The following is a 10413-nucleotide window of genomic DNA, read 5'->3' on the forward strand; positions in this document are numbered from 1 at the left end:
ACATGTGGCTCTGCATGTATAGTATAGCTTTCAGCATATCATTTTTATGATACTCTGAATGCATGGATGAGTGGGCATGTGGTTTCTGTGTCCTTTCATGCTACCCTTCATTCCTGAGGTTTGTCTTGTCCAATTTCATTGCGATAGTTTTTGTTTCATCTTATTATAGTTTATTTTATTATGTTTCATGATTATCTATTAGAAACCTATTCTTTTCTAATAAGAGTCAGAAAGGAAGTGGGTAAGGATAGAAGGAGAAGAGATGAGGACGTACTGGGAGGAGTAGAGGGGAGGAATATTGTAATCAGGATGTAATGTATGAGAAAAATCTATTTTTAATAAAAGAGATTATTTTTTAAAATATACCTGTTCGCTAATACAAAGGCTTGTCTCAGAATTAAATCTTGGATATATTTTCCTAATATATGAAGGGAGACTCTGATGTAATATGAATTGTAACACGACTACTGAATAAGTAAAAATGCAAATGCAATCTCTGTTTGCCCAAGGCCTAGATCACTTTATAAAACTACTGTATTAGTATTTGGTAATAATTCTATTATATAATATCAGCCAAATTTAACACTGGATTTGAAACCTGAATGAGAAAAATAATATGTGTCTTTAATGGCATGAGTACAGAGTTATAACTTTTTGTGAATGTATTAAGGTATGCCCCACTTATAAATTTAAATTATAATTCGGTGTTGTGTGTGTGTGTGTGCTGCTGATTAAATCAAATAACTTTTTTTAATTTAATTTTATTTTTTGTTTATTACTTCACATCCTGCTCACTGCCTGCATCCCAGTCACACTCTTCCACAATCCTTCCCCCATCCTCCACCCATTTTCTGAACAGGTAGCTGCCCCCTCCCAGTATCCCCCACCCTGGCATTTCAAGTCTCTGTGAAGTTAGGTGGTTCTTTGACCACTAAGGTCAGACAAGGCAGCCCAGTTTGATGATTATATCCCACATACAGGCAGCAGCTTTTGGGATAGCCCCTATTGCAGTTGTTCGGGACCCACATGAAGACCATGCTGAATATCTGTTACATATATGTGGGAAGGCTAGGTCTAGCATGCGTATGTTCTTTGGTTGATGGTCCAGACTCTAAGAGCTCCAAGATCCAGGTTAGTTGACATTGTTGTTCTTCCTAAATGAATATTCTTAGCATCTCTTGGTTCAAGGTCTAATGTGAAACCCAGGGTGCCTTAGAACTCAAATATTACTGCCTCTGCCTCTTGACTGCTGGGAATACAAACATAAACCTTCAAGCTAGGCCTATGAAATTCTTTATTTTGTGTGTGTGTGTGTGTGTGTGTGTGTGTGTGTTTGTGTGTGTGTGTGATGAATGAATGACTGCCATTTCTTGAACGAAATCAAGTGAACAGTATAAATATAAGTTTGCATATTTCACATTTCAGAGAATTTTATTCCAGCAAATCACATGCATGCCTGGGATTTAAAAATTATAATTACATTTGTACCTTGTGCGTGTGGAAATAAATATTGCAGGGAACTTTCTGTCTTTATGAGGAATGATAGATACACCTTCATTCTGTGGCAAGCTGAACATGTCTGCACACCTCGCTAGTTGCTCGTTTTGGAATACATCATTTGCTATCTCTATGATCTCCACAAGTGCATGAACATTATATAAGATGAAAGTTGCAGTGTAAAAAAAAAATCAGCTGTTGCATAGCTGAACCTACAGTCAGTTATTTGAAACAAAATTAGGAACAGTTGTTTGTCTTAGGGAGTTTATGCACTACGTGGCTATTTTGCCTGGTAAGTTTATTTTAAAACAGGCAAAGATGGTTGACTTAGATTATACCATAGAAATAGAAACAATCACTATTGCTAGCATTTTGGCAGAGACTGAAATACAGGCAGAAGGATGGGAATCCTTTAGAGAGGCAAAAAGAGAAAGTTGTGGTGAGATGTCATTAGGTCAATGACGTAAGCAAACTGCAGGTTGATGATAGGTTAGGGGTTGATGTCTGCCTTTCTCTCAAAGGGTAATAAGTTGAAAACAGGGACAAAAATTCAGACTCTGGACACAGAAGTCCTTTACTGTTACCAGAAATATCTTGACTTCACATAAATCAGATTTGCCAATACTAGACTGGCTTCCTGGGCTGGCAATGATAGAAGATGGGTTGAGTTACAGGGTATAGTGTGGATTGTGTTCAGAATTCTATTTTTATACATAGTCTGCATTATCTTTTTACATGTGCATGATTTTTGACATTTGAGTAATAACTATTCACCATAAAACTATCAGCAGTTAACCAATTGAAGAATTATAAAAGTGAGCAAAATGTTGGTATAAGCCAGAGGGCCAGGACATCTACAATGCAGTAGTCTCTTCTTAAAAAACAAATGATAGAAAGGGGGGGCTGGATCTAGGAGGAGGTGGGAGGAAAAAGAAGGAGTAAATGTGATCAGTGTATACTGTACGAAATTCTCAAAGAAATAATGAAATTATTGTTATTAAAAATGTCAGTAGTAGTCAGAAATTTCTTAGCATTTTATATTGTTAGAGAAGACTAAAAGAAATTAAAAACTAGCATAAACTGTTTGACTAGAAAGGCAAATTATGTTTTTAAAATTTGGTTTTTTCATTATAAACTATGAAATATTAATATAAAAATCTAATTTACTTTCTTATTTAAAAATCTCATTAAATTAAAGGGCATAACTCCTAAAGGCTGAAAAATCGTTGCAACATTGGAAATGTAAGTAAAATGTTCTTCCATTTTTTAATTATCTGCACAAAATTGGACAAAGAAAGTACACTAATATAGTGGACTCAGGAGTTAACACCAATGGGTATGAGTTTTGCTATTTTTATACTATTTCAGTTGAATATTTCAGTTTTGTAGGAATATACATTTTAGATATAGACAAATATATTTAGCATGTGTATTTTTGTGTGTGTGTGTGTGTGTGTGTGTGTGTGTGTGTGTGTGTGTGTGTGTGTGTGACTTTATGTACACCACATTTAGGTATCTCAAGAGGCCAGAAAAGAATGTCAGAACTCCTAGAGCTGAACTTATATGAATTGTTTGATGTCAATACTGGGAACCAAACTCAAGACCATTGTAATAGCGGTTATCACTTTAACTACCAAGCCATCTCTCCAACACCAAGACTAAATCTTTATTTATTCATTTTAAAAACAGATTTAAAGTTATTAATTTATGTATTACAAGCATAGTTAAATAATGATGTAGTTAGTGCTGTAATAATCCAAACATTTTAGAATTCTCAAGAATATATTGATCGAGGTGGACCATTTTCTTCCTCATAAGAAAAAAAGCAAGCCAATAGTTTTCCATATTTAAATCTTTTAAAATTTATGATTACTTATAAAGAGATCTTAGCATGCCATAACAACGTGCCATGCATCTTGTGTCTTAAAACAACACAATTTTGTTCCTTATGAGATTTGAAAGTCTGCAATCAGTATACTCAGGCCTACACTGCTTCAAAAGGTTCTAAGCAGGATCTTTTCCAGTCTATTCCAGCTACCTCTTACTTGCAGAAATTCTTAGACTTCCTTGGTTCATGATAGCCTAATTCCATTTGGCAATGATGTCATATGGTCTTCATCTCTAAAAACCTAAGTACCTCTCTATATTATTTCATATGTTGTAAGCACTAAGGTCTCTTGATTAAGGAGTTACCCTCCAGAATGGTTTTACCAGTCTGCAACCCCACCAACAATGGAGGAGTGTTCCTCTTTCTCCACATCCTCGCCAGCATCTGCTGTCACCTGAGTCTTTGATCTTAGCCATTCTCACTGGTGTGAGGTGAAATCTCAGGGTTGTTTTGATTTGCATTTCCCTTATGACTAAAGATGTTGAACATTTCTTTAGGTGTTTCTCAGCCATTCGGCATTCCTCAGCTGTGAATTCTTTGTTTAGCTCTGAACCCCATTTTTAATAGGGTTATTTGTTTCCCTGCAGACTAACTTCTTGAGTTCTTTCTATATTTTGGATATAAGGCCTCTATCTGTTGTAGGATTGGTAAAGATCTTTTCCCAATCTGTTGGTTGCCGTTTTGTCCTAACCACCGTGTCCTTTGCCTTACAGAAGCTTTGTAGTTTATGAGATCCCATTTGTGGACTCTTGATCTTAGAGCATAAGCCATTGGTGTTTTGTTCAGGAAATTTTCTCGAGTGCCCATGTGTTCAAGATGCTTCCCCACTTTTTCTTCTATAAGTTTGAGTATATCTGGTTTGATGTGGAGTTCCTTGAACCACTTGGACTTAAGCTTTGTACAGGGTGATAAGCATGGATCGATCTGGATTCTTCTACATGCTGACCTCTAGTAGAACCAGCACCATTTCCTGAAAATGCTATCTTTTTTCCATTGGATGGTTTTGGCTCCTTCGTTAAAGATCAAGTGACCTTAGGTGTGAGGGTTCATTTCTGGGTCTTCAATTCTTTTCCACTGATCTATCTGCCTGTCTCTGTACCAATACCATACAGTTTTTAATAACTATTATTCTGTAATACTGCTTGAGTTCAGGGATAGTGATTCCCCCAGAAGTCCTTTTATTGTTGAGGTTAGTTTTAGCTATCCTGGGATTTTTGTTATTCGAAAAGAATTTGCAAATTGTTCTGTCTAACTCTGTGAAGAACTGGATTGGTATTTTGATGGGGATTGCATTGAATCTGTAGATCTCTTTTGGTAAAATGGCCATTTTTACTATGTTAATCCTGCCAATCCATGAGCATGGGAGATCTTTCCATCTTCTGAAGTCTTCTTCAATTTCTTTCTTCAGAGGCTTGAAGTTCTTATTATACAGATCTTTTACTTGCTTGGTTAAAGTCACACCAAGGTATTTTATATTATTTGGGACTATTATGAAGGGTGTCGTTTCCCTAATTTATTTCTCGGCTTGTTTCTCTTTTGTGTAGAGGAAGGCTACTGATTTATTTGAGTTAATTTTATACCCAGCCACTTTGATGAAGGTGTTTATCAGCTTTAGTAGTTCTCTGGTGAAACTTTTTTGGATCGTTTAAATATACTATCATATCGGGTTGGGGATTTAGCTCAGTTGTAGAGCACTTGCCTAGCAAGCATAAGGCCCTGGGTTCAGTCCCCAGCTCCAAAAAAAAAAAAGAAAAAGAAAAGAAAAAATATATATACTATCATATCATCTGCAAATAGTGATATTTTCACTTCTTCTTTTCCAATCTGTATCCCCTTGATCTCCTTTTGTTGTCTGACTGCTCTGGCTAGAACTTCAAGCACTATATGGAATAAGCAGGGAGAGAGTGGGAAGCCTTGTCTAGTCCCTGATTTTAGTGGGATTGCTTCAACTTGCTCTCCATTTAGTTTAATGTTAGCTACTAGTTTTTTTATATGGCTTTTACTGTGTTTAGGTATGGGCTTGAATTCCTATTCTTTCCAGGACTTTTACCATGAAGGGGTGTTGAATTTTGTCAAATGCTTTCTCGGCATCTAATGAAATGATCATGTGGTTTTGTTTTTTCAGTTTATTTATATAATGGATTATGTTGATGGTTTTCCATATATTAAACCATCCCTGCATACCTGGGATGAAGTCTACTTGATCATATTGGATGATTATTTTGATGTGCTCTTGGATTCGGTTTGCCAGAGTTGATCCATTCTTATCTCCTTGTACAAAGCTCAAGTCCAAGTTGATCAAGGACCTCCATATAAAATCAGATACACTGAATCTAATAGAAAAAAAGGTGGAGAAGAGCCTCAAACATATGGGTACAGGAGAAAATTTCCTGAACAGAACACCAATGGCTTATGCTCTAAGATCAAAAATCAATAAATGAGACCTGATAAAATTGAAAAGTGTCTGTAAGGAAGGGACACTGTCATTAGAAAAAAACAGCAACCAACAGTTTGGGAAAAGATCTTTACCAATCCTACATACAATAGAGGGCTAATATCATATATCAGATATCATATATCAGATAACCCTATTAAAAATGGAGTACAGAGCTGAACAAAGTATTCTCAGCTGAGGAATGTGGAAAGGTTGAGAAGTACGTAAAGAAATGTTCAACATCCCTTGTTATCAAGGAAATGCAAATCAAAACAACCCTGAGATTCCACCTCACACAGTTGGAATGGCTAAGATAAAAACCTCAGGTGACAGCAGATGCTGGTGAGGATGTGAAGAAAGAGGAACACTCCTCCATTGTTGGTGGGTTTGCAAACTGGTACAACCACTCTGGAAATCAGTCTGGTGATTCCTTGGAAAATTGAACATAGCACTACCTGAGGATCCAGCTATTCCACTTCTAGGCATACACCCAAACGATGCTCCAATATATAACAAGGACACATGCACAACTCTGTTCATAGCAGCCTTACTTATAATAACCAGAAGCTGGGAACAACCCAGATGTTCTTCAACAGAAGAATGGATACAGAAAATGTGGCACATATACATAATTGAGTACTACTCAGCTATTAAAAATAATGACTTCATGACACTCATAGGCAAATGGATGGAAAGTAGAAAATAACATCCTGAGTGAGATAACCCAGTCACAGGCGAACACACATGGTATACACTCACTGATAAGTGGATATTAGGCAACATACTTAGAATACTCATGATAAAGCTCACAGACCATATGATGTTCAATAAGGGTGACCAAACTGTTGCTTGATTCCTTCTTAGAAGGGGGATCAAAATACTCATAGGAGTTAGAGTGCACGGTGGACTTGGGAGGAATAGAGGAGGGGGAGGGGGGAAAGGGAGGGAGAATCCAGTATGGAAAGAGAAAGGGGATAATATACAGAGGGTCAGGAAATTGAACAGAGGTGTGTAGCAATGGGAGATGGGGAACTGAGGATAGCCACCAGAAAGTCCCAGGTGCCAGGAAAGCAAGAGACTCCCTGGACCCAATGGGGATGATATTAGCTGAAATGACCAACAAAGGGGAGGGAAAACCTGTTGAGACCATATCCAGAGGTTAAGCAAGGCCCTCAGTTGGGGGATGGGACCACCTACCATCTCCAATTTTTAACCTGAATTGTTCCTGTCTACAGAAGATGCCGGGACTCGGTGTAGAGTAGATATTGGAGGAAAGGCCATCTAGAGACTGTTCTACCTGGGGATCCATCCCACATACAGACACCAAATCCAGACACAATTTCAGATATAAAAAAGTACTTGCTGAGAGGAACCCAATATAGCCATCTCCTAAATGGTTTTGCCAGAGCATGAAAAATACAGATGCTGGTACTCAGAACCAACCAAGGGCTGAGCATGGAGACCCCAATGGAGGAGTTAGGGAAAAGACTGAAGGAGATGAAGGGGTTTGCAACCCCATAGGAAACACAACAATAATCAACCAAATAGACCCCCCCCAGAGCTCCCAAGGGTTTAAGCCACCAACCAAAAAGTACACATAGGAGGACCCATGACTCCAATTGCAGATGTAATAGATGATGTTAGAGAGCTATGGCATCAATGGGAGGAGAGGCCCTTGGTCCTGTGAAGGCTAGATGCCTCAGTGCATGGGCATGCCAGGGCAATGAGATGGGAGTAGGTGGGTGGGTCAGGGAGCACTCTCATAGAAACAGTGGGGAGTGATGGGATAGGGGGTTTGCAGAGGGGAAACCAGGAAAGGGGACAACATTTGAAATGTAAGTAGATAGAAAGAGCAATTTGCAAATTCATTTGGAATAACAAAAAACCCATGGTAGCAAAAACTATACTCAATAATAAAAGAAATTCTGGGGGAATCACCATCCCTACTCCAAGCAGTATTACAGAGCAATACTGATAAAAACTGTATGGTATTGGTACAGAGACAGACAGATAGATCAATGGAACAGAATTGAAGACCCAGAAATGAACCCACACACTTATGGTCACTTGATCTTTGACAAAGGAGATAAAAATATTCAATGGAAGAAAGATAGCATTTTCAACAAATGGTGCTTGTTCAACTGGAGGTCAGCATGTAGAAGAATGCAAATGGATTCATTCTTATCACCACATACCATGTAAGTTCAAGTAGATCAAAGACCTCCACATCAAACCAGATACACTCACACTAATAGAAGAAAAAGTGGGGAAGAGTTTCAAACACATGGGCACTGGGGAAAATTTCCTGAACAAAACACCAGTGGCTTATGCTCTAAGATCAAGTATCAACAATTGAGACCTCATAAAACTGCAAAGCTTCTGTAAGGCAAAAGACACTGTCATTTGGACAAAATGTCAACCAAGAGATTAGGAAAGGATCTTTACCAATCCCACATCTGATAGAGGGATAATATCTAAAATATACAAAGAACTCAAGAAGTTAGATTCCAAAGAGCCAACCAAATAAACCTATTAAAAATGGGGTACAGAGCTAAACAAACATTCTCAGCTGAGGATTATCGAATGGGCAAAAAGCACCTAAAGAAATGTTCAACATCCTTAGTCATAAGGGAAATGCAAATCAAACCAACCCTGAGATTCCACCTCACACAGTCAGAATGGCAAAGATCAAAAACTCAGCCTACAGCAGATGCTGGTGAGGGTGTGGAGAAAGAGGAACACTCCTCCATTTTTGGTGGGATTGAAAACTGGTACAACCATTCTGGAAATCAGTCTGGAGGTTCCCCAGAAAATTGGACATTCCACTACCTGAGGACCCAGCTATACCTCTCTTGGACATATACCCAAAAGTTGCTCCAACATTCAACAAAGACATATGCTCCACTGTATTCATAACAGCCTTATTTATAATAGCCAGAAGCTGGAAAGAACCCAGATGCCCTTCAACAGAGGAATGGATTAAAAAAATGTGGTACATCTACACAATGGAGTACTACTCAGATACCAAATACAATGACTTCATGAAACTCATAGGCAAATGGAATGAACTAGAAAATATCATCCTGAATGAGGTAACTCAATCACAGAAAAACACACTTGGTATGCACTCACTTATAAGTGGATATTAGCCTAAAAGCTCCAATTACCCGAGATGCAATCCACAGAACAAAGGTTAGCCAAAAAGCTCTAGCTACCCAAGATGCAATCTACAGACCAAAGGAAGCTCAAAAAGAAGGATGACCAGAATGCAGATGCTCCCACTCCTTCTTTTTTTTTTTTTTTTTTTTTTGGTTCTTTTTTTCGGAGCTGGGGACCGAACCCAGGGCCTTGCGCTTCCTAGGTAAGCGTTCTACCACTGAGCTAAATCCCCAGCCCCTCCCACTCCTTCTTAAAAGGGGAAAAATATCCATAGGAGGGGATATGGACGCAAAGTTTAGAGCAGCGAGTCAAGGAACAGCCATTCAGAGCCCGTCCTATATGTGGCCCATATATATACAGCCACCAAAACTAGATAAGATTGATGAAGTTAGAAAATGCATGCTGAAAGGGACTGGATATAGATTTCTCTTGAGACACACATCCAGAGCATGTCAAATACAGATGTTAATGCTAGCTGTAAACCACCGAACTGAGAACAGGACCCCCTTGGGAGGAATTAGAGGAAGGATTGAAAGAGGTGAAGGAGTTTGCAACCCCATAAAAACAATGCCAATCAACCAGAGCTTCCAGGGACTAAACCACTACCCAAAGACTATACATGGGCTGACCCAGGGCTCCAACTGCATATGTAGCAGAGAGTAGCCTTGTTGGGGCACCAGAGGAAGGGGAAGACCTTGGTCCTGACAAGGTTGGACCCCCGGTGCATGGGAATATGGGGGGAGGGCAGTAAGAAGGATGTATGGGGGAAATACCTGTATGGGAGAGGGGGAGGGGAGGAGATGCGGGCTTATGGACACGAAACCAGGAAGGGGAATAGCATTTGAAATGTAAGTAAAGAAACATATCTAACAAAAAATTAAAAAGAAACCAATCAAAAAGAATTAAAAAAATAAAGAAATAAAATAAAATGCTCCAGAAAAAAAAAGTTGGCTTCTGAATTGATGTGAGTGATAAGTGTAAAATATACATCTAAAATACCAAAAAAAATTTAAAAAGCAGAAAGTATTTTATGCATAATTTTATGACAAGGTCATGCTCTCCAGCACTGGCTAGTTTAAAACTTACTGTATAAACCAGTTTGGCCTTGAACTTATGGTAATTCTCATGTTTCTGCCTCCTCCCAAGTGCTGAGATTACAAATATGAGACACAGTGGCTAATTTCTCAATAACAATCAACTTATAGACATGTATTTAGATAGATATTACTATAATTAAATCTGCTTGCTGTTTTCTATTATTTTTAATGTAACCACTGAAATTTTCAACTATCTTCAGTTGACTCATATTCTATTTCTTTTTTTTTTTCTCTTTTTTTTTTATTAACTTGAGTATTTCTTATATACATTTCGAGTGTTATTCCCTTTCCCGGTTTCCGGGCAAACATCCCCCTCGCCCCTCCCCTTCCTTATGGGT

Source organism: Rattus norvegicus, chromosome 7 (genome assembly GCF_021556685.1).
Source record: "Rattus norvegicus strain SHRSP/BbbUtx chromosome 7, alternate assembly SHRSP_T2T, whole genome shotgun sequence".
In the NCBI taxonomy this organism is placed as follows: domain Eukaryota; kingdom Metazoa; phylum Chordata; class Mammalia; order Rodentia; family Muridae; genus Rattus; species Rattus norvegicus.